Consider the following 23,645-nt stretch of genomic DNA (forward strand, 5'->3'; position numbering starts at 1 on the left):
GTAGGCTGTAATAAGAGTCCTGCTGGTTTCTGGTTGTCATGTTTGTTTTGATTACAGACGGAACAAGATTGAACGTACAGTTGAACGTCAGCCTTCATTCTGGGCCACCAGAATTGTCTTTGTATTAGACGGAGGGTATTTGAAGTGCCACGATGACCGGAGTGAAGGGTATCATGGCAGAGGTTTATAATCTTTTGTTGTAGTTTCTGTATGGGAATGACCAGGTTGTTATTTTTAAACAAGTATCCGTCCTTGGTTCTCAGATCCCATTGATTTCTTTTTGAAAGACCCTTCCAGAGTTCCGAAGTCTGAGTTTGTATGCAAATGTCTTCCAGGAGATTGTTTGCTTGAGCTATAAATATTGTGTGAGGAAACATCTTGGAATATACCCGATCTCCAGGAGGTTCGTAGTCTGGATGTCGAGAGAGGGCGTCAGCTATTAGATTTTGTGTTCCGGGAACGTGGTGAATCTGGAACTGATATTAGGCAAAGAAGAAGGCCCACCGAGCTTGACGGCTATTCCTACATTCCAAGGCCTGCAGTACTTGTAGGTTTCGATGGTCCGTGCGGACCTGGACAGGATGTTTTGCTCCGAGGAGAAGATGACGCCACTCGGTGAAGGCTTGACGGATGGCTAGCAGTTCCTTTTCCAAGACTGAGTAATGGGTTTCATTGGGAGTTAATGTCCGTGAAAGGTAAGCGATGGGGTGCTCCATCCTGTCCCCGAATAGCTGTTTGAGAACGGCTCCAATAGCGTAGCTGGAGGCATCCGTCTCCACTATGAATGGTTGGTTGACATCAGGTTGAGCCAGGATGGGGGCTTGTGTAAACTCAGTCTTCAACCGTTGGAAGGCTTCGTCTTGAGCTGTGGTCCAAAGGAAGGGAATGTCTTTCGTTAACAGCGCAATGATTGGTTGGACTATCTCGGAAAAGGAAGGTATGAATTTCCTGTAGAAATTAGCCAAGCCCAGGAAAGACTGGATTTGTTTCACAGAGGTGGGACTTGGCCAGGATAATATAGCCTTAACCTTGGATTGATCCATTCCGATGCCTTCTGGACTAAGGACAAATCCTAGGTAGTGTATATTCGAAGCATGGAAGATGCATGTCTCGGGCTTTGCCAGGAGTTTGTTTTCGCGTAGTCGTCGTAACACTGCCTTTACATGTTCTTCGTGCTTGGAAATGTCCTTCGAAAATATTAGGATGTCGTCCAAATAGACAATCACAAAAAGAAACAGCATGTCTGAGAACACCCTATCCATGAAGCGTTGGAATACCGCTGGGGCATTACCAAGTCCAAAGGGCATGACCAAGTATTCATAATGACCGAAGGGTGTTCTAAAGGCTGTTTTCCACTCGTCTCCTGCCCTAATACTGTCAGGCTTTCTCTTCAATTAGGATGTTGTCTGCGGAAGCTGCTGAACCCCTGCAGTCCCCTTTGGATGCTAACCTCTTAACTGGCAACAAACAGTTCAGTTGAGAGCATCCCCAAGGGAAAGAGGGAAAATGGGACAAAATAATAAGCTTCAGGTTTTGCTCAGCTTCTTTATATCTCTTAACCTGTAGATAAAATAACAACAAATACACTTTAGTCACTAACCTTTCTTTTCCTAGGCTCTGACTTCTCTTTATCGAATTGAGTAAATAAACACGCCACCATACCTGAATATCCTCTATGATAGCTTAGAGGAAGTGTTTGTTTTCTACTGATGAAAAAATAGAGTCTCTGAAGCTCTTACTAACTTCTTCAATTCAGAATTGGAAAACTGCTATCTTTAGCTCACTCTCTCAGTTCCATGAATTAATCTTCTAGCAATTCAAATTCCAAAACACACACACGCCCATCTGGAAATGCTAGATCCGTATTTTGTGTGAATCTCTAGCTTTAACACAAATTCCAATTATGACACTCTTGCTTATTCCATTTAGAATTGTTTGTGCATGTGGAAAGAAAGGACTGTTCACTAATTGGATCTTTTGCTTGCGTAAAAATATTGCTCTTCAAAGAAGCGTTCACTTGACTAGAGTTATGCGCATGCGTGAAGATATTCCTTTTCCTTCTAAAATGGTGTGCGCATAGGAACAGAAAATAGAGTTCAAAAATGGCATATGCGCATGCGTAGTAGATCAGTATTTCTCCCTTCTTAATTTTATTTGTTCAAGTAGGAAAGAGCATATTACTTAGCTCCGGACACTGATCCTTGAAGATGCAGCTTAACGAGGTACGCGCGCCAGGTTAGAATGTTAGTAAATTAAACATAACGTTTCAGGATCGCATATCTATAACACTGTCACTTGCGCAGACAGTGTAAGATTTCTAGCACTAGCCCGACGTTAAAAGAAAGCACTGTTACCGTAAGAAGGAACAGTGCTCAATAATTTTTATACAGCCGAAAAAACACACGACGCTGAAACGATTAACAGGCCTCCACACACCAACTTGCCACGTGCTAAATATGTTGCGCAGTTCATTAAATAAGAGTACTGTTCAAGAAATCCAAAAATAAAGTCTTAAAAGAACAAAACGAACTACTCTTTAAACAAAGAATAAGAAAACAGGAACTAGTTAATAAATTGTATAGAAATTGAACTCCTTCTTGAATTTCACAAAGTTCAGTGAAAAAATTATAAAGTCACTTAACTTGCTTCTTTCTTTTACTGGAACGTTTCTGACTTTCTTCTTAAATTTGCCAACACTTTCCTGATCCAAATAACAAATCCTAGGCATAAGGGCCTAGCTAAAGTTTCTAAATCTTCAGAGCTTCAAACATAAGACCTTCCTGCTGGTCTGCTGACAATGAAAGGCGGTTTAGAATGTTCCAACAATGCCTTTCTTTTATTTCTGACCAATCACTGATCCTTTTGGAAGTCTCCATTTTGGCTTGGGAAGCTCTCCGCACTCTGCACTAATATTTAAGGCCCAAACCATAATTTATGTTAATCATACACTCATTCCACCAAATCCCATGAAACCTGACAAATACGAATCAGATGGTAGGCACCCCTGAGATCCAACTTGGTGAAAACAACTGCGCCCCTTACTGCCTCCAGAATGTCCGAGATCAAGGGTAACGGATAGCGATCCTTAAGGGTGCATTGATTTAGACCTCAATAATCCAGACACGGTCTGAGTTCCTTGGTATCTTTCTTGGGAACAAAAAACAGTGAGGCCCCTGCTGGGGATTTAGAGGGTCCTATGGTGCCATTTGCAAGATTAGTATCCAGGTATTCTCGAAGGGCTTTCTTTTCAGGTTCGGACAAGATGAACATCCTTCCAAAGGGAATCACAGCGGAAGGGTCCGTTGCTATAGCACAGTCTTCTGGTCTATGGGGAGGTAACGCCTGGACAATGGCAGAAGAGAAAACATCAGAATATTCCTGGTATGTCTCCGGGATCCGGATAATGTTTGAGACTGAGATTGTACCTTGGTGATTCGTAGGAGGTCCTTCTGATGGTGTCGGAGCGAGGTCTGACATTATGCAGTGGGACATACAAAATTCTGAGCCCAGGAACAAGGAACCCGCTGTCCAATTGATGTACGGATTGTGTTTTTGAAGCCAGGGCATTCCCAATACCATTGGGTAATGGGCCGACTTGATGATGTCAAATTTTATCCTTTCTCGATGATGGTTTATGGCAAGTTCAACGTCCTTGGTCTGAAGGGTTATGGGTTCTGAAGAAAGGGGCCTTCCATCAATTGCTTCTACAGGTTGCATAATAGTCCGGGATTCGTAAGGAATATGGTGTTTAAGAACCCATTCTTGGTCTATGAAAATCCCCATAGCTCCACAGTCCACCAGTGCCAGGATGGGATACGTTTCCTTCTTGGATGGCGATAAAAAGGCCTGTAAGATCACCAAAGCATTTTGTCCAGGAGAGTTCAAGGATGGAATTGATGTGGAGCAGACATCTCTCTCCCGAACCTGTGCTCCATCTAGGATCGGGAGCTGGCGTTTCCTGAGCGCTGTGGAGGGGCTATTGGGCACTCTCTTACTAAATGTTTGTCTGATGCACAATACATACACAACCCGGTATGGATCCTACGCATTCTTTCTTGGGTGGATATGGGTCCACGGAATGCCCCTAGCTGCATAAGTTCAGGCTTGTTACTCGAAGTGGAAATACCTTCAGGACTCGAGGTTATTCCAATGGGGCTCTTCTGGAGTGGTAGCTTGCTTTTCTTTTTTTCTGCCTTTCGCTCCTGAATGCGAAAGTCAATCTGCAGAGCAAGATCCATCAGGGCCTGATAAGAACTTTGGCGCGCCACTCTGGCTAGTTCATCCTTGATGTCTTCGTTTAGCCCCCTTCGAAATAGGGTAAAACACGCTTCAGAGGACCAATCCGCTTCTTTAGCCAACTGTTTGAAGCGTGTGACGTATGTGAGCATATCCTGGGAACCTTGTTGAAAGTCGAGTAGACTTTGCTGGGCACTGTAGACCTGCTCTGGGCGGTCAAACATGGTCTTAAGGGCCTGTATGAAGCCATCATAATCATCCAGGAGAGAATCCCCAGAGTTAACCAGTGGGGTGGCCCAAGTCAAGGCATTGCCGGAAAGATGTGAAATAATAAAGCCCACCTTAGCCCTGGGCATAGAAAAATAATAAGGCTTGAAAGTAAAGTGGACCAAACAAGAGTCAAGGAATCCACGAAGGCTCTTTGCGGAACCATCATATTTATCAACAACGCCGCCCAGGATTACACTCTCTTTCGCAGATTCACGTGACAATACCAATTGCTTTAAGGCGGCGTTCTCTGCCTTTAAATTTTGCACTTCGGTCGTCAGCTCTTGCATGCCACGCATAAGGTCCTGGATGGCTGCTTCCATGTCTGTGTCGAATTCAATCAGGTGGCGTCTCAATCTGTCACAGGTTTCCTTTTTTCTCACCTGTTTTTGCTACCTTGCGGGATCCTTCGCCGGGGTTTTCTTCCGTGCTGTTCGGGTCCTGTATAAGCCCGCTCGGCCGTCGTCGGATTCCAGGATTCGTTCAGCTTCTTTGTCCGGGACCACGGAACTCCAGGAAGACCAGGAAGGAAGGCCGCACACGAGAGCGGTCTGCGCGGAACGCGTATGGAATACAGGTACAAGGGGGAGGAAGGAGAAGGAATGGGTCCGGGAATTTGAGTAGCAACTCAGTTCCAGGAGCACGAACTGCGACGCACGTCTAGCCTCAGCTAACAATAGCGTTGAGACGAGCAGAGCCTCGGGGGCGTGGTTCCTTTATGGAACGTGCTGCATGGACGTAAAGGTCGATAGACCGCGTTCTGTGAGTTCTGCCATGTAGGGTGTACTACAGCGAGTAACCCCCGACGTGCCAAGGACCAGGAGGACCAAAAGGGGCGTGATCGATGGATCATGACAGAATGTTGACAAATGCAAACTCAACAAGACAACGCTCACATTCTTTGGGCACATTTCTCACAAGAAGGCCTCGAACCTGACCCAGAAAAAGTTCAAGCACTTGTAGAAGCACCTACACCGCAATCCATTTCAGCCATCCCTTGTTTCCTGGGAATGGCTAGTTACTGCACCAGATATATACAAGACTTCACATCCATCAACACCCCACTAAGACATCTCACAGGAAAGGGACAAGAATTTGCATGGTCAAACTATTGTGAGGACACGTTTCAGGAAATAAAACGTTGCATCGCATCGGCCTCGTGCATGGCATACTACAATCCAAACCTGGAAATGGAACTGACCGTTGATGCGAGACCAGTCGGCCTAGGTGAAATCCTTGCACAATTCAAGCCTGGCTCTCATTCTTCAGAATCACGCTGAATTGTAGCATATGCCAGTCGCAGCCTATCGCCGGCAACGTGTGCATACTCACAGCCAGAAAAAGAGAGTTTAGTTGTAGTATGGGCCTGTGAGTACTATCACCTATTTCTGTATGGATAACATTTTACCTTCATCACAGACCATCAGCCCTCACGACCATATACGGAAAATCAACATAAAAAAGGCCCCAACATATTGCCAGGTGGGGACTACGCCTCTGAGAATATTCTTTCAAAATATTAGACCAACCTGGAAAAGAAAACCCGTCCGACTTCTTATCAAGATACCCTCTGCCCACAAAAGATGAATCACTATCTCGCAAGGCAGATCAATACGTAAATTATATCATCAGCAACAGACTTCCCAAGTCGCTCACCATTCCAAAACTACTCCATGACCTGACCAAGGACCTGGTCCTCTCCATAGTAAAAGAAAGGGTATTTTCCGGCAGATGGCACGGCGCAAAACAAATGGAAAGGGACCTGTCGGAGCAAGAACAGAAACACCTCCGCACACTCAATCTTCTGAAGCATTTCTGTCACTGTCCCTGGAAGGTTTGCTGCTAAAGGAAGACTGGATAGTGATTCCATACACAGTACAGCACCCAGTCATTGACATTGTTCACACCGGACACATGGGAATAGTTTCCACCAAACGAATACTGCGAGCAAAAGTGCTGTTGCCCCAAATGGACACGAAAGTGGAAGAAGTCTTGGGGGGAGTATACAATATGCAAGGGGGTTGCTCCCCACACATTCCCAGAGCCCCTAAAGATGACAGCCATGCTGACTCAAGTATGGAGTGAAGTGACAGTTGACATATTTGGGCACCTTCCCAACGGCAAGCATGTTTTGGTAATCATGGATGAGATGTCACAGTTTCCAGAGATACACTTGATACGCTCCATGGCCGCACATGCTGGCATTCCAGCTCTAGACAAAACGTAATTACTGATTATCCCAACAGTCGTAAAGTCTGACAATGGTCCACCGTTTAGCGGAAAAGGGTTCGGAAGGTTTGATGAACATTTAGGTTTCCAACACAGGAACACACATTAGGCGAATGGCACTGTAGAATGTTTTATGGCAAATTTGAAACGCATGCTACAAATACGTTCTCAACAGAGGATCGCTCATGCAAGTGATCTGCAATCTACTGCGGGACTATCGGAACACCCCTCACAGCTTCACAGGAGTGTGTCCGTCAGAACTCATGTTCGGCAGAATCGTCAGACCCAACATCCCACACTGTAGCACAAATAAAACAACCGCTGACACAGAACTAAGGGCGAGAGAAAAGGACAGAGAAAGCAAAGAGAAAATGAAGACCTACGCAGATGCAAGGAGAAGGGCAAAAGAACCCAATGTATGCATCGGGATCAAGTAATTGTGCGTCAAGAACAAGGGTCCAAGGAGACACCAGCATTCTGTACTCAACCCATGACTGTCACCCACATCAAGGGGCCCATGGTGCCCGCAGCAAGTCCCCAAGGTACGGTCACCAGAAACCCAACACTGCAGAATGAAGGGAGTGCCTCATCTGATGACTGACAGCTGTTCTGACTTCATGGAAGCTGATGTGGGCACAGACAATAGTGACAGTGAGAGGGATGACCACCTCCCAGTGCTTTGCAGTCCTTCCAAAAGAACAATGCGAAGACCCACAAGATGGATAGAAGACATGGGTGAAAGTCAGAGGTTTATTGTTAAAGCGAAGGGAAGATGTAGTGTCCTCTTTCTGCATCGTCATTCTTGAGGGAGGACACAGTCCTCTGTCCATGGCGAGCACCTAGGCTCGGCATGGGTAGACGGAGCTGCTGCCTAATGTTTTCGGCAGTTGCTGCTTATGATTAAAGGAGTTGACATGCTACTTGCACCGGCCCTGTGCTTTATTAATGTGCATGCGTATCGTTTTAGTGTGCTCACATTAGATATAACAGGGAGTGGGTTGGAACCCTGAAATAAGGTATTATATAGCCGTCTCCTTATTTGTTCGGGAGTGCTGAGAGAGAACGTGTCACGTGATCTGCTGTGGGTAAGGAAGACTTTAAGATTTGTGTGAAACTATTAGAATATTAAAACCAGCTCCTTGATACAACTTTGACGATCCTGTAGGATCGAAAAGGTCTCTGTTTACCGTTTGTGTAGCCTGCCGGCAATTCTGCTTTAAAAATAATGGGGAAACTGGTGATTTGTGTTGGTTTGGCTTACACCGGCAGCTAGGGTAATGGTGCGTGTACACTACGTGGAGATCGAAAGTTCAAAAGTGCTCGAATCGGGATGCTGCAAACCACTTGCCAGCAATCATGAAGCAGGAGGGGAGGAGGGGAAGGGGCGTGGCTCTGCAGTGCAGCCTGGCTCAGGGATTAACACTGCAGCCAGCGGAAGTGCTGCTGTTGCTAAATCGAGGGACTGCAATGCTCACTGCGAGTTAATTGCTGTAGCGCAACAGCGCCACTGCTGCCATCTGTACGTGTTTTAGGGGGGGGTGTGAATTGCGCACCCCCTATTAATGAACCCACACCATAGTCTCACAATACACGTCGCTGCGCTGTTCTCGTTTGGGGGTTGTAGTCCTCCTTCAGAGCTGGACAGATTGTGCTAGTTTACGCTTTATGACAGGGAAGGGGGATTGTGTTGCCGGATAGAGTGCTCCGGATTCGTTCTCTTGTAGCGTTTTCCTAAACATTGTCTAGAAACCACCAGTTTGCAGTGGCCCGACTATGCCAAAGCGTGCAGGGAAACTATGACGGATTAGTCACTCGTTATTATTGACAGACTGACAGTAGGTGTTTGTTGTTTGGTTTGAGATATCGGCAACATGACCAAGGTTTGCAAACGTTTTGGGGAAAAGTCTTTGATTTGTGGACTTACTTGGCATATACATTTGTTTACCGCACTTTACGTTCATACAAACGAAAAAGCTGTACAGCTTGTTTTTACGGGACGATATAACCGTGACAATGGCAGCGGTGCATGTTATACATTACAATAACATAAAATAGCATACATGATAAATGCATATATCTAATCTAGTGTAGTCGTGCCTCATCACAAATCTATTCTTGTCGTTGCCACGTTTTCAAATGTTATTTTATTGCTACATTTTTTTTAGCCCATATCGCTATATCCTGCCGTGGGAGAGTTCAAATGCACTGTAGTCTAGCAACGGGCTTTTTCTTGGGGCCTTCACAGTACTTGTAACAACATGCAGGCTATCCCTTATTTCAGAGCGCCTGGGTACCACTTCCGTTGGTGACGGTGTGCTACATAAGTACCTTTAACAAACACAACATTTCAAGCAGCCTTCAGTTTCCCAGCCATTCCTGTGAATATTCTTAGCTAGAATTCTTTTCTAGGAATGCGCCCATCCCTCGTGTTCCATGAGCGCATCTCGGGCCAGTGCCTCCTTCCTGCTCTTGGCAACAGCTTGACGGGACACTTTGACCAATGAAATCCCACCTGGCCCTCACTTTCTCCCGTCTCTATTTGAATAACGCGATCTGATTCTATTGCCCTCGCTTTTAACATGCAGCATGCTCTCAGCTGCCACATTGAGCTCGTAGCAGTCACTCAACTACTGCTCGTAAAGTGTTTCAGGTGCTGCTTAAAGCCATTAACTGTCAGCTCTCTGGCATCCGTCTATGTCGGCACCAAAGGTTGCACACACTAGTCACTGGAAAGGAATGCTGGCTAGAAGCATAGAATACCCCTCTGTGTATGGATATAATTCTAAGTTATTGAAGAACATAACAGTGCGGGGTTGTACAGCAGTATATGTGTAAAGGTTGAGAATATTCTTAATGTTTTATAATTGCACTTAAAGTGTTTCTTGCTACAATAAAACCACATTTTACAAATCTCCACGTGAGCTCTTTCATGTAATGTGACAATATCATGCCCAGTGATAATATTCGCAGAGGATGGGTCACAGCTTCCATATCCCTCTTTCACCTAATGGCTCAGCCACAGTGGGTCTTGTGAAGTAAAAAAGCTTCCCGAAATCAGTATTATTGTAAATTCACAAGAAAAGCTCCTGACTTCCAACCACTGCACAAGGCATTTTTCCTTCCCTCAATAGGTCCAGATGCCTGCCCTCATTATGAGTTTCCCGGTATCCGGCCGGTAATTCTGGCGGGATACCAGTAAACTGACCTACCTTTACCAGCGCCTGATATCCCAGTAATTCTGGGATACTCCAGGTGCCGGCTACAGCAGTAATTCCCCATTCCACGGGGTCCTATAGGATTCCATTGGGGGAATTACAGGTTTTTTGCAGAAGTACCTTCTGTTTTCTGCTGGTGGCGGCCTGATTTACCTCCAGCTCTTGACTGCTGGTAAATCAGTGAACCCCCCCCACCGGCAAACTTGTAGTGTTGCAGTGCGGGAAATGTGGAGCCACTTTTCCGGCACTTTTCCCAGCAGTTTTCATGCACCGCAAAACTTCTAATGAGGGCAATAGTCTACATTCTCCTCTGGCTGAAATAAAGACATATGTCGGCACCCACATCCTACTTTTGCTGTACTTATTGCTTCCCTCTTTTTATTGTGTACAAACAGAAAATCCTCAATTTTCCACACTCCAGCCTTCCTGCATACGGTAAAAAGGGTGCAGTAGACCTGCACCAGCCACGTTATACTCCCTCCCCAAGCGAACCACTAGCCTTGTCCTGAGTGTGTTCCTAGTCCCATCCTCTGTTTCTGCTACTCTCATCCCTAGACCCCGCTGCTTGATGTAGGATGACCAACTTTCTAAAATCATTTTGTGGGACATCAAGCCATCATTCACCTTACACCCCTCCTATCCCCCCAATTTTGTATTGAAGCAATTGGTGAATGGGCTGTTAATGCTGTGACACTTAGTGTTACTTTAATTATTTGTAACATGCTACATTCCCGTGGGCCTCAAAGTGCACACCGAATAATCACCAGACAGACAACATGGAGAATAGGAGGAGGAGCCAGAATCAACTCCTCCATTAAACCGTGAAGTCCGCACTCCTTTCCTGCCTCAGGTTCCTCCCTCCACCCATGATTGGCGGAAAGCGAAGAGCGAGGAAGGGCCAGCCATCGGCACTGCCTGTGCGCAGCTCACTGCCCCCCGGACTCCTCCAGGCGAGCTGCTGAGCTCTAGACCCTCCTGGGGCCTGGTATGTGGCCCAAAAGACCTGGTAAGTGCCCCCCTGCCCCTACGTGCAGCGCAGCATTTCCCCCCTGCCCTTCCGGGCTCTGATTTCTCTCTCCCTCCCTCCTCCCGCCTCAGGTTCCTCTCACCACCGATGATTGGCGGAAAGCGAAGAGCGAGGAAGGGCCAGCCATCGGCACTGCCTGTGCGCGGCTCACTGCCCCCCGGACTCCTCCAGGCGAGCTGCTGAGCTCTAGACCCTCCTGGGGCCTGGTATGTGGCCCAAAAGACCTGGTAAGTGCTGCCCTGCCCCCATGTGCAGCGCAGCATTTCCCCCCTGCCCTTCCAGGCTCTGGTTTCTCTCTCCGTCCCTCCTCCCGACCCGCCCATCACCCATTATAGGCTCCCCCCTAGATCTTAAGTGCCTTCCCCTGGGCAGCCCTCTGGCTAAGGGCCCCAAGGCAAAGCGAGGCTCCTACAGAGGCGGATCAGGATTGTGTCTGCAGGTGTCAGCAGGGGAAGCCAATGAAGCAAGCAGTCAACAGACACCAACAAAAACTGTGTGTGGCATGGGTGGGGTGTAGAGCAATTACTCTATTCCAGAAAGCCCCCGCCACTCTACCTTACCTTTCCATAGTATAGACTGCCATAGATTAACATAATGCATACTTAGAGAGACTTGTGACCACTGCAAATGGACTGTAAATGTTGCCCTGCAATACATACCAACTTACTTGCCAATGTCTCCTAGTACCACACCTGGAGGGAACTGTGTAGATTAGCCTGCGTCGCATCTAGATGGGATCAAGATTGTTAGCATGCACCACACTTACAGAGAATTCTTAACATGTGCACACATAGATGGAATCCTTGACCTAGCCTGTGTCGCACCTACATAGAACTTTGAATGTTAGCATGTGCCACACTTAGTTGGAATCCTCAACCTAGCCTGCGTCGCACCTCCATAGAACTGTGAATGTTAGCATGTGCCAGACTTAGTTGGAATCCTCAACCTAGCCTGCGTCGCACCTAGATAGAACTGTGAAATTTAGCATGTGCCACACTTAGTTGGAATCCTCAACCTAGCCTGCGTCGCACCTGGATAGAACTGTGAATGTTGGCATGTGCCACATTTAGTTGGAATCCTCGACCTAGCCTGCGTCGCACCTAGATAGAACTATGAATGTTGGCATGTGCCACACTTAGTTGGATTCCTCAACCTAGCATGCGTCGCATCTAGACAGAATTGTAAATGTAAGCATGTGCACACATAGAGGGAATTTTTAAACCTAGCAGGCGCCACATCTAGATGGAATTGTACATATTAGCATATGCAGCACTTAGATGGAATCCTCAACCTAGCCTGCGTCGCACTTGGATAGAAAAGTAATTCAATGAATGATATACTACTCTCCTGCCAAGCCTGGACCAAGCGTGCAAGCATGAATCAATAACCAACCCACTAACAATTTCACTCCTCTGCATACACCCCTCAAACTCGGACCAAACACAACCACAAGCCTTAACGCAGCAAACCGCACAAACTTCACTGCATTGCAACAACAAAACAAACCACACATAGACTTGCACAACAGCACACGACAACTACAGACTGTAAAACACCCCAAGCCCAGCCAACTGACCCACCGGGCTGAGGCCGCCAACGGCACATCACTGCTCTCTTGCACTTTTCCAGCTCATTCCCACTAACCCACCCCCCCTTTCCCTTTTTCAGAGCCGCCAGAGCGCCAGGGGACCACTCCGGTGGTGATAGCGCGCGGTACAAATATCATTTAACATTAACATTTCTTGAATTTAGTCAGCTAGGGCATAGTATTCAGAGGGGAGTCGGAAGTTCATTCCACATTCAGGGGGCCCAAACACACCTATTTTTAACCTGATGGTTATGTCACAAATCACATGCACCTTCCCAATTCCAATATACTCCCTATAAATATATTCTCATTGATCTTTAATATTTGAATTGTTGCCCCAGTCAACCTGGATCGCTTTTCAATGTAATTGCAAAGATTGCTAAATTCTTTCAAATTGTGGTTAAATCCATTATCCCAGTGTCCCGCGTGTGATTCATCAGTTTAAAAATAGGTATCAGACTCAAATGAGGGAAGAGTCTTTAAGCTACAGACTTGAATAGCCTAACCTTTGTAAAGATCCTTTAGCCTTGAGGATGACCTACGTTCGAAACAAGTGTTGGCTTTTTTGTTGTTAATAAATTCATGTGCTGAATATTTATGAAAGATTGGAATTCATTACATTTAAAGACTGATGTTTATGTTCGATTCTAATATCATTTCATGCTGGAGTTTAAGGTCTTAACTCCACTGGTCATTATCACAAGACACTGTTGATCCAAATGGGATTGAAATAATGCAAGCAATGAGTGTATCACTGTTTTACTTGTGAATATATGGCCAGGCGCAGTTTTATAGTGTCCTTCTAGAAATTACTATTGATATCAACTTTATAACACTGACAGTCAAACCCCCACACATAGACCACTATTGACAATACAGTACAAGAGACAGAAATAATGAACCCACCTCTTGAGTTTAAGAATAAACATAACAAATCCCCCTTACTGCATCCGGCCGACTGCAAAAACCATAACGTTGCTCTATTAAACACTAGATCACTTAACAAACATGCACTTGATATTCATGATTATATCATCAACGTTGACTTGGCTATCCTGTGCCTAACAGAGACCTGGATCACTGTCTCCATGATCAATCTAACCACCACTGAGAGATACACCATCACCTGTAAAAACGAGGAACAGGGTCACAGTGGAGGCATAGCTATTCTTGCAAAGAACAAATTCTATTTCTTCGAACTCCAAGCTCCAAGTCATTGTAACGACTGGAATCCTTCACTTGAAACTTCCTCCCACACACGCTGTGTCAACATTTTTCTACTACACCGACCTCTTATAGGCATGCAAAACATCAACAAGGATATTGTATAACTACTGTGAACATTGAATGGACTCAATTGTCCCCCCCTGTTTTTAGAAGACCATAATCTATGGCACAACAATATCACTGACAAAGACGCTGCCTCATTAGAACTAGGCCTTAATGATGTTGATTATCACACCCATAAAATGATCCTACCTCTAACAAAGGTAATGTTTTAGACTGGGTTGTCTCTAGAAACTTGGACATACACATCTCCATGCATTTGGTCTGACCACTTTCTCATAGACTTTAATATTCGGATCCAAGATATTCCATAGAAACAAACTAACACTCTCAAAAGTGTCATCAGCCACAACCATAAAAATGTTTAAACTTGAGACCTACAGGAGTGATATCATGACCCCCACTCTGATCCCCCAGATCTATTGTTGTCCACATACAATTCCACCATAGCACACATAGTGAATCAGGTAGCACCATAAAAAAAGAAATCTGTCAGAGAAAATACTAAGCATAATAGGTGTTATAGTCCTGAGCTCACAACTCAGAAAAAAGAAGAGAGACTTGGTGAGCGCAGATGTCTGAAACACTCCACTGATACAAATAAAGTAACCTGACAGAAATTAGAACAATTTTACAGACCAGCCATACTTGAGACAAAAAATATTTATTTCAAGCAAATTAGCGGAGCAAGCAACTCCAAAAGGCTCTTTGAAATGTTAAAACGACTCAATAAATCTAAAGTGCAAATACTATCCATCTCCCCGACTGACCAGAACTGTGCCAAAGTTCAGCATGCTTTTGCTGATAAAATCTCCATGGCTCGGGACAAGATTAATAAAGACTTGCTTACCAATAAACTGGTTGTATAGACACATTGGTTGGATAGCTTGACATCTTACCTACCAAACACTACAAATAGGTCACCACCTAAACATAACCAGTTGAAGTTAAACTTTAAACCCATCACAATCCTGGACATGGAAAAACTCTGCCTGCGATGCACCCCACTTCCTGTTTTAGAGACGTTATACCAGCCAAATTCATCTTGGACAATAAAGGTATATTCTCACCCTTCCTTACCAGATTCGTGAATACATACTTACATCACAACCATGTCCCATATATAAATCATTAAGGTAGTCACTGTCACCTCCCGTTTGAAGAAAACTGGTCTGGATCCCAAATACGTTAAGAATTTAAGGCCTATCACCAACTCCAACTTCCTACTAAAGATTGTAGATAAAATGGCCACCTTACAACTTCAAGCTTATCTAGATACCACTCTTATACTACACACCAGGCAGTCAGGTTTCATACACATAGCACATACATGGCCCTGCTCGAGTTCCAGTCTCAAATGCTCGATATCCTTGACAAGGAAAAACAGGACTAGTAGTCCTGTTGGAATATCAGCAGCATTCAATCTCCTTCATCATAATCGCCTGCTTAACATCCTGCCCAATCTAGGAAACTTTAGGAAACAAACTAAGCACAAGAAACAGTAAACTGAGTTCAGTCATTCTCGTCCCATTGAAAATGCACTGTAAACTGGGCCGGCGCTACCTGAGAACCTGCCCACATCCTCTGTGGTTTGCCCCAGTAAGATTGTCTATCTCCCACTTTGTTCAACTTATACATTAGATCACTCTGCAATCTCCTCAATGAAAAGGGGTCTTTTTCACAAATTATGCTGATGGTACTCCGCTGATCCTTGAGATCAGTGGTGAGTATGGCACAGACACAGCAAACCTCCTACATAAATATGACATGATCAAATATTGGTCGACCACCATTTGGATGTCTCTAAATGGCGGGAATACTGAGCTTTTGATCTTTGGATCCACTCAGGCCCAGACTAAATTGGATGCTAGCTATTCTAGTTTTAACATTAAGGACTGTAACATCCCCGTACTAGGCAAAGTTAAGACCCTAGGCATCCACCTAGAATCATCCCTCAGTGCTGAAGCTCACGTGAACCAGACTAACAAAAATTGCCAACACTACCTTAAATTGCTAAAAAGCATAAAACCATACATCTCTGAGGCAAATTGCATAACTATAGTGCAGGCTATTATATTGTCTAGGTTAGACTATTGTAATGCCCTCCACAAACTCCAACTTCTCCAAAATGATACTATATGCATCATGAAAGGGATCTCTCAGAGAGATCCCATCTACAGTAGACAAGCTATGCACTTCAGTCTCAGCACACATCCAGTTTAAGTCTGCTACACTGTTTCATTAATGCCTCTACGGGAAAGCTCCAGCCTACCTGAAAACCTGAATGGTCATATACAAGCCTAAAAGAACTCTACGCTCCGCTAACTTGGCCGTGGTCGGCTGCCCCAGATTAAAATGGACAAATGGCCGTGGCAGGTTTTTTCCTATCATAGCGGCTCAATTCTGGAACTCCCTACCTGTAGAATTACAATAAGAAGCAAACCTAAAGCCCTTCTGTAAGTCACTAAAGACTCTGCTCTTTGGTTAAAGCGGATGTAACAGACTTCCCTTGGCTTGCCTCCGTCGCTCCCTCTCTTGTCCTTTATTTCTCTGTTCGTACTCTTCTGTTCGTGTGTGCCCTGATGCCTGTGGGTCTTTAGCACTAGAGAAATACATAAATACATCAAATTCTCGTCACGCTCCAGTAATGTGCTCATGATTGCCTTGACCACATACTGCCCAAACAGCTCCATTTTGAGTAACCTGGAGTTTCTTAAGATTTGTCAATGAGGTTGCTCACAAGTAGGCTATTGCAATAGTCGTGCTTCGAATGGATTCTGGCAGAAGCCCCCACGCCTTATTTTTCTCTGACAGACGAGGACGAATCTGCAGAGCAGGTTAATAGTATAGGAGTATGAAGAGCGAAAATATGCAGTATGTTTGTTTAAAAGACAGCTGTGAATCAAAATAGACACCAAGTGTTTTTACATGCTGGGCAACAGGAATGGAGCAACCTGCAATAATAAATTGGCTGCAGCGGGGATCCAGTTTCTTCAGTCTGGGTCCTGATCCAATAACAAGCAGCTCAGTTTTTTGTCATTCAGCGCCATCCAAAACTGGATAGACCAGTAGATTGCATTCATAGCACAGGTATCCTGTGCATAGTCCCCCGAAAGTGCAAATAAAATGTTTGTCGTCTGCATAGTTGGTGTAAAATACTCCCAGACTATCCACAAAACCACATAGTGGTTTAGTATATATGTCGAACAAAAGTGGGGGCATGCACGAACCCTGAGGGACACCACAAGTAATGGAGAAAAGTGCAGCATGAACATCTACCTTTGCCACCATAGCACAACTTGGCCCCAAGAATGATTCAATCCAGGATGCAGCTTAATTAGAGCATCTTCCAAATGTAATTAGTTTTCTCTTCAGTTGAGAGTGATGTACCAGATCAAATGCGGCATAGAGACCTAGAAGCATCAGAAGTGCAATAGCCTTTATCGATAATACTTGCAATAGAGGATTTTCAGTCCAATAAAGCAGTCTCAGTCCTGTGCTTCATTCTGAAACTGGATTGTCTTAGGCCTAGCACATTATGAGCTTCTTTAAACTCATAAAAGTTATATTAAGTTGTATCAAATTGTATCAAGAGGAATGTGAGTTACTAGAGACTCTAATGAATATAAGATGATTGTCTACATTTTTTCCCCTCTTTTTTCTTTTGCTATTGTTGTTTTTTTTTGTTTTTCGAGTTGATTTAATTTTTTGTTGCTTAATTAATTATAGGGCAGTATGTATGTTATGATAGGGAGTTTCAAAGGATCATTATTTTAAAATGTACATTATTTTTGGGATATGATGGTGTTTGTGTAAATTTTTTTTTTAAAAAAGTCAAGATTGTGTTTTGGCTAAATTACAATAAATAAACTCATAAAATTGACAGGAGGCAACCCTGTTCAACATTTTTAAAATGGCACATTCCTAATGGGCCTACAATTGGCAGGAATTGCATGGTCCAGTTTATTTTTTTTAAGGAGTGGAATAATCCAGGCCTTCTTAAGGTTTTCTGGTACACGGCCTCAGTAAAAGATAGACTAATAGTTCTAGTGATCCAAGGTAAAAGGCGATCTAATGAATCTTTGATAAAATGGGCAGAACACACATCTCCCTGAAAAGTCGTTTGTTTTATATTCTTCACAATAGCATGGACTTCACTCTTTAATACTGGTGTAAAAGAAAACGAGGCCTGATCCTCCCCAAATGAGGCATCATCTATAGGTGTCATCTAGGGAAGGAGCAGACTTCTCTAAAAGCAGCTGACCATTATGAATAGCTTGTTGGTGGCAGAGTTTTCCTTGAAAACTCATTCCAAATGGATTGGCAGCAACAGTTGTCAATTTCTATTATGGAGGTGCAAGAAGATATCCCTTCCAGTTGAAACCGAATTGTGAAGAGTTCCCTGGACGATGACTTGGCCACAGAGATTCTCTCATTATAATTAGCGTATTTGGCCACGAATATAATTTTCTTGCAATCCTTCACAGCATTTTTATATGCAAGCAAGGTGGTTGGACAAGTATTTTTCTGCCAGGTACATTCATGAGCACACTTTCCTTTCCTTGATATTATGACTTCATCACTAAATAATGATTTCTGTTTCACATCCCCTTTAAGGATTTTAGTGCACAATGGCACTTAGGCATCCAGAGCTTCACTAATAGTCTGTTGAAAAGGACTTGTCAAGTCGGTAAGACAAATAGTAGAAGGCATTTTAGCAAGTTGATGTAATACCCGAGCAGCAAGAGCATCTCGTGTAACCTTTTTAAGGTTCCTTACCCTTTTTATTTTCTTAGAGGAAGTACATGTGGGAAAAGAGGATACCGGGAGGAGTACATTACACAAAATTAAGTGATGGTCTGACCAGGGGCATGCAGATAGGACAATGTGAGAGATGTTAATATTACTTGTAAAGACCCAATAATAATGTTACTCTCTCTGTGTGTTGCTATCTTAACATGTTGGGAAAAACCAAGGGCTTCTAAAGCACTCATAAGAGACATAGGGCCTCATTACAACCTTGGTGCTAAGTGCACCAACTTTACCACCATGGTGTAAACTCTGTTTACACCATGGTGGATGGCGGATTTACCGCCCCATTCCAAGGTGAGTGGGGCGGTAAATCCCCATTTCCCATTTTCCCTTCCCCATTTTTGCCCCATAGGGCATAATGGGAGTGGGGAAGGCGCTAATTACACCGCCGTAAATTACGGCGGCGTAATTAGCACCATGGCAGGTTAGCGCCATGGATTTTAACGCCTGCTAAAAGCAGGCGTTAAAATCAGAATCAGGCGTTAAGGGTTAACGGTGGCGTTAACCCTTAACGCCTGAGTTGTAATGAGGCCCATAGCCTCTGAATCCAAGCTATTAGTCGCCCACAGGTTAAAATCACCCAACAGGAGACCATGGGATGAGGGCTTCATAGAGCCACTCAGTGCTGCTACCAGTTGTTCCTCAAAATCTGTAGTTCTGACTGGGGGCCTATATAGGAGCAAAATTCTCACACAGGAAATGGAGTCCACATTCAATCAGGTGATGGTCATGTCTTTTTAACTGTAAACATGACAACCCCACAAACAAATCATTAGCACTGTAAATAAGCCGGGTGTTAGAGCATTAACAGTCGGCAAGACGGGAAGAGCAGCAGTAGTAGCTTGATCTGCTAGCTTGCAAAGAAGGCCTGGTTCCAGCCTGCTAAATGAACAGAGGCAGGACTTTTCACCATCCTGCACGGGACAAAGTCCTCCAAAACAGGACCGTCTTTCAAAATACGGACGGTTTACCACCCTAGCATGATGACATTTCAACTTGTCTTAAAACTGACAGGAATGGAAAAATGCTTTGAATTAATCACAAACTCTGTCAATATATGTATATGTATATCATCTTGGTCCTGCCACCAATGAGAGCAATCCAAACCGAACTGCTGGGCCACCACCCCTGCACATTGGAACACCATAAACCCTAGACGTATAATAGGCCTGTTGGGCCTTATCAGCAGGTTGCAGTTTGATTAACTAGGGGTATTAAGCAATAAACCCATGCTTGGGCGTGCACTCCTTCACAGATGAGTCAAACTAAACGCCAAAAGTGATTACAGGAAGGCCTTCAATTAATCATAAACACAAGCATTGCTCTGGGCAGCCATCCATGTCATTGTCTTTTAACGTGTCCATAACATTACAGAAGAGCCTAGTATGATTCACCAGGTATCATCCCTTCTCCCCAATGTGGAGCCCTTTTGCATGAGGCTAGGTAGGTGTGGCAGCTACCCAATAGTCCCCCTAAAGGTGGTTTAATGCGGGAGAACCTCATGAGGCGGGACTACCACTCTGGGGGGTTAGGTCAACCACCTTGGGTAAAACCTGTTATACATGATCACGCACCCTGTTACGAATCCTATGATGTGTTCACGGTCACGCTCTTGGTTGCCCTCGACTACCCGTTTGGGGCTCAGAGTACCTGGTTCTGGGCTTGGTAAATGCACGCTTTTGGGCTCCTAGAAGGCAGCGTGGCAGTTGCCATGGCCACGCTGGGCTTCCTGTAAGCCCATAGGTAAAAGACACATGCCCGCAAACATACGCAGTCACGTGACCACGGGACAGGCAGTCCAGCGTCAGCGCCGAATCCAGGGAACAGCGTAATCACGGATCCTATAAATCCGGAAGCATCTACTGTGGTGGTGCTTCTGATCTTCCTTTGTGTACTTCGTGAAGCTTCAGTTGCATTCTGTGTTGCACCTTGTGGATGTTCTGTACATTCGGATTTCCTGTTGCTGAACCTGCATTTTGCTCTTGGTTCCGTCGCTACTGCTTACCTTTGTGTTCTGACACTGCCTGCTCTGTTACCGACCTTGGCCTGTCTACTACTGGTAACCCTTTGCTGATTGATTCTGTCACTTCCACTGCCCGCTCTGTTACCGACCTTGGTCCACCTGCTGTTCTATCCCTGGGGACTACTGGTAATTCTACACACCTCCCTACTTTGCCCAGCCCTTACATCCTCTTCCTGGCCCCGTTCCTTGAATTCCTCTGGCACTTGGACTAAGGACGCTACGCAGATATCGAAGTGCCGCAACCCAACACTAGTGCGACCCTCGTTTCGCCCGGGATAGCTCCCTTACTAACCTGCCTTTCCTTTCATTTGTTCACTACCCTGGATCTCCCACTCCTTAGACATCTGGATTGCAGACCGCCTGACCATCCTTTCATCATCCCCACAGTAAGACCTGCTCCTAATTTAGTGCTCTGGGTAGGGGATATTGTAGATTCATTTTCCAATCTGATTCAGGAGTGGGTTTCTCTTTCACTTCCAGGGACAGCTACTAAACAGGGACCTTCCTCGTCTCACCTCCAAGGCTAACGGGCTCTTCTGTTCAGATTAGTGAGTGGTTGCGCTGTTATTGTTCCTTACTACTGAGATTGTCAAATATTGGAATGTGTTCTTGATTTCGGTCTTTTATTCCCAGCCTGGTGTCCTTCGGGAGTTTTTACGTACTCGTACTTTCAAGTGATTTGCACATCTGTCCCTTCCAATTTATTGGGGCACTAGGGTGTATCACTGGGAAGGACTTAATCTGGGTGAGAAGGGTGGAGCAGATCCGTATTCAGGGTGAAGTACCCAGGTTTATTCCTATCCCTGTGTATACACCATTTGTGAAACACCCACATACCCCCTTTCTTCCATACTTGTGGGACAGTCCATCCATCGGGACAGTTATGGAGTACTTTAAAAAGTGTTATTTTTACGCGGGGCCACTTCACGTGACCGCAGCTCCGCCTTCCTGAGCTGCACAATGCGCATCGCCCTTCAGTCCTTTTCTCCATGCAGTTGGGGTCAGACGCACTTGCATTTTAGGGAATGTTTTTCTTTGTGTTCCCTTGTCCTTCATATTCCTACTCCGGTTCTTGGTCTTCTTTCTTCCATCTATGCCGGTGCATCTGGAATACGTGTCTTGTTCTTCGTGCGAACGTCGTTTTGCGAGGTTGGATCCCCACTCTGTTTGGAGTGCTTGGGCCCATAACACCGGTGGGACACGTGCTTCAACTGCGACTCCTTCTCCGTCCGGGCACTTCAGCATCGACTTGTCAGATGCGAGGAGTTGTTCCAGTGGATTCCTCCTCCACATATACAGCAGTTCATTGAAGAAAAAAGGAAGCAGTAAGTTTGTTCCTATTTAGGGAACCCCGGCCAGGGGACTCCTTCTCGGGGTCTTCTGGTTCTGGGAGGGGACCAAGTGGCTCTGGTGCCAGCGATCTCCTTTAGGTGTCCCGAAAGGGATCTAACCTTGACTCCAAAGTTTCCTCTGAGGTTCCCTGCAAAGGGGCTTCCAGGACCGGATCTTTATCCGAGGTTCCCCATTTGGGGGCTAAAGTTAGGCCCAGTATTTCTGGGGCTGTTGTCACTGGGGTAATTCCTGAGGTTTCCAATTCTGGAACGAAGTGTACCGAGTCTCGTCTCGAGGTTTCCATTAAGATAACTAAACGTACCAGGGTTACCCCCGAGTATCCCCAATTTGGGGCTATATCTAAGACCAGCAAGATAGAGGGGCCCCCTTCGAGGGCTCTGGCTACTGTTGGGGGGCAAAGAAGCTGGTTGAACACCTTAAGTCTTCGAGTACCGGCTTTGCCGAGATTCCCTCACTGAGGGTTCTCCAGCAGTCGCTAAAGGGTCGCAAAAACACTCTAGATCATGCTAGTACCGGCTCTGCCGAGGTTCCCTGTCACAGTGCTAAAATGGAACTTAAGTCCCCTGATATTCCTGTGGTGACCACGGCCTCACTGACACCTGTGATGCAGTTCACCTCAGGCAGTAACAAAATGGCAGTCCAACCCCCCAGTTTTTACTACCTCTCTCATACCAATGTTCTCAACGGCTAGGAGCAAGGGGCCTGTTTTTGGGGCTGAGCAGCCTTTTCCAAGTTTTGTGGATAACAAGAATCCATTCCGCCCTCCAATGGATTGGTGAGCTCATTTTCCGCTGCCACACACAGTCTCACTCCCTCCTACATCCGCTCCCTTGGTTTCCGTGGATCCAGTTGGTGGAGGGCCGTCTTGGCAACTATCCTCTTTGCAATCCTTGGGGTATGCCCCTTCAGAGCATCCTCTACCTACTCCAGCACCTAAGCTGTTTTTGGCAAGTTTCAGACGCTTATGCACTCTGATCCCATGAAGGCATACTTTTAGGATTTATTCAAGGAAATGTATCCGAAGCCACCTGAACCGCATCCTGCTCCGGCAATCCTGGTAGTGCCACCTCCTCCACCACTTCCAGTGGGGCCCGCGCCTCCAATGCCTCCACTTTCACCTGTGCTAAAGACTCCCATTGCGCAGTCAAGTCTGCCCATGGGGCCTGAGGTGCCACGTGCTGCAGATCAGGATTATGTTCCCGCTGCACTGGATGAAGATCAAGCGGGACCAGGATAGCCATGACCTGCCCCGCTCTATTAGAGCCTTTCACAACCGGGTTGTGGATATGATGGCGTTGCTAGACATTCCACTACCCGAGCCTCCGGCTCCATAAGAAGGTGTGCTTTCTAGAGCTTTTACTCTGTCGGTACAGGAGTGCACTGGCCTGTTCCTTCAAGAGGATGTCCTGGCCCAAGCCCACAAGGTCTGGGAAAAACCTAATTCCGGGCAACACCTAAGCAAGAAAATTGACGCTCACTACTAGCTACACGCATCTGATGACACAACCTTGTCTGCATGTCCACATCCCTCATCGACGGCGGTGACAGCAGCTATATGCTCCAGTCTAAGCCTTCCTCTACATCCTCCACTGCACCGTCTCAAGTCCT

At 45.5% G+C, this 23,645-nt stretch overlaps 1 protein-coding gene across 7 annotated transcripts in view; it reads left to right on the plus strand.

The window, feature by feature from the left end:
* ANK3 (ankyrin 3) overlaps positions 1–23,645 on the plus strand; it is a 2,768,233-nt gene that overhangs the window by 1,616,737 nt on the left and 1,127,851 nt on the right. The gene's annotated exons all lie outside the window — the stretch shown is intronic.

This window comes from Ambystoma mexicanum, chromosome 8 (assembly GCF_040938575.1).
Source record: "Ambystoma mexicanum isolate Mex_15411 chromosome 8, UKY_AmexF1_1, whole genome shotgun sequence".
Lineage (NCBI taxonomy): Eukaryota > Metazoa > Chordata > Amphibia > Caudata > Ambystomatidae > Ambystoma > Ambystoma mexicanum.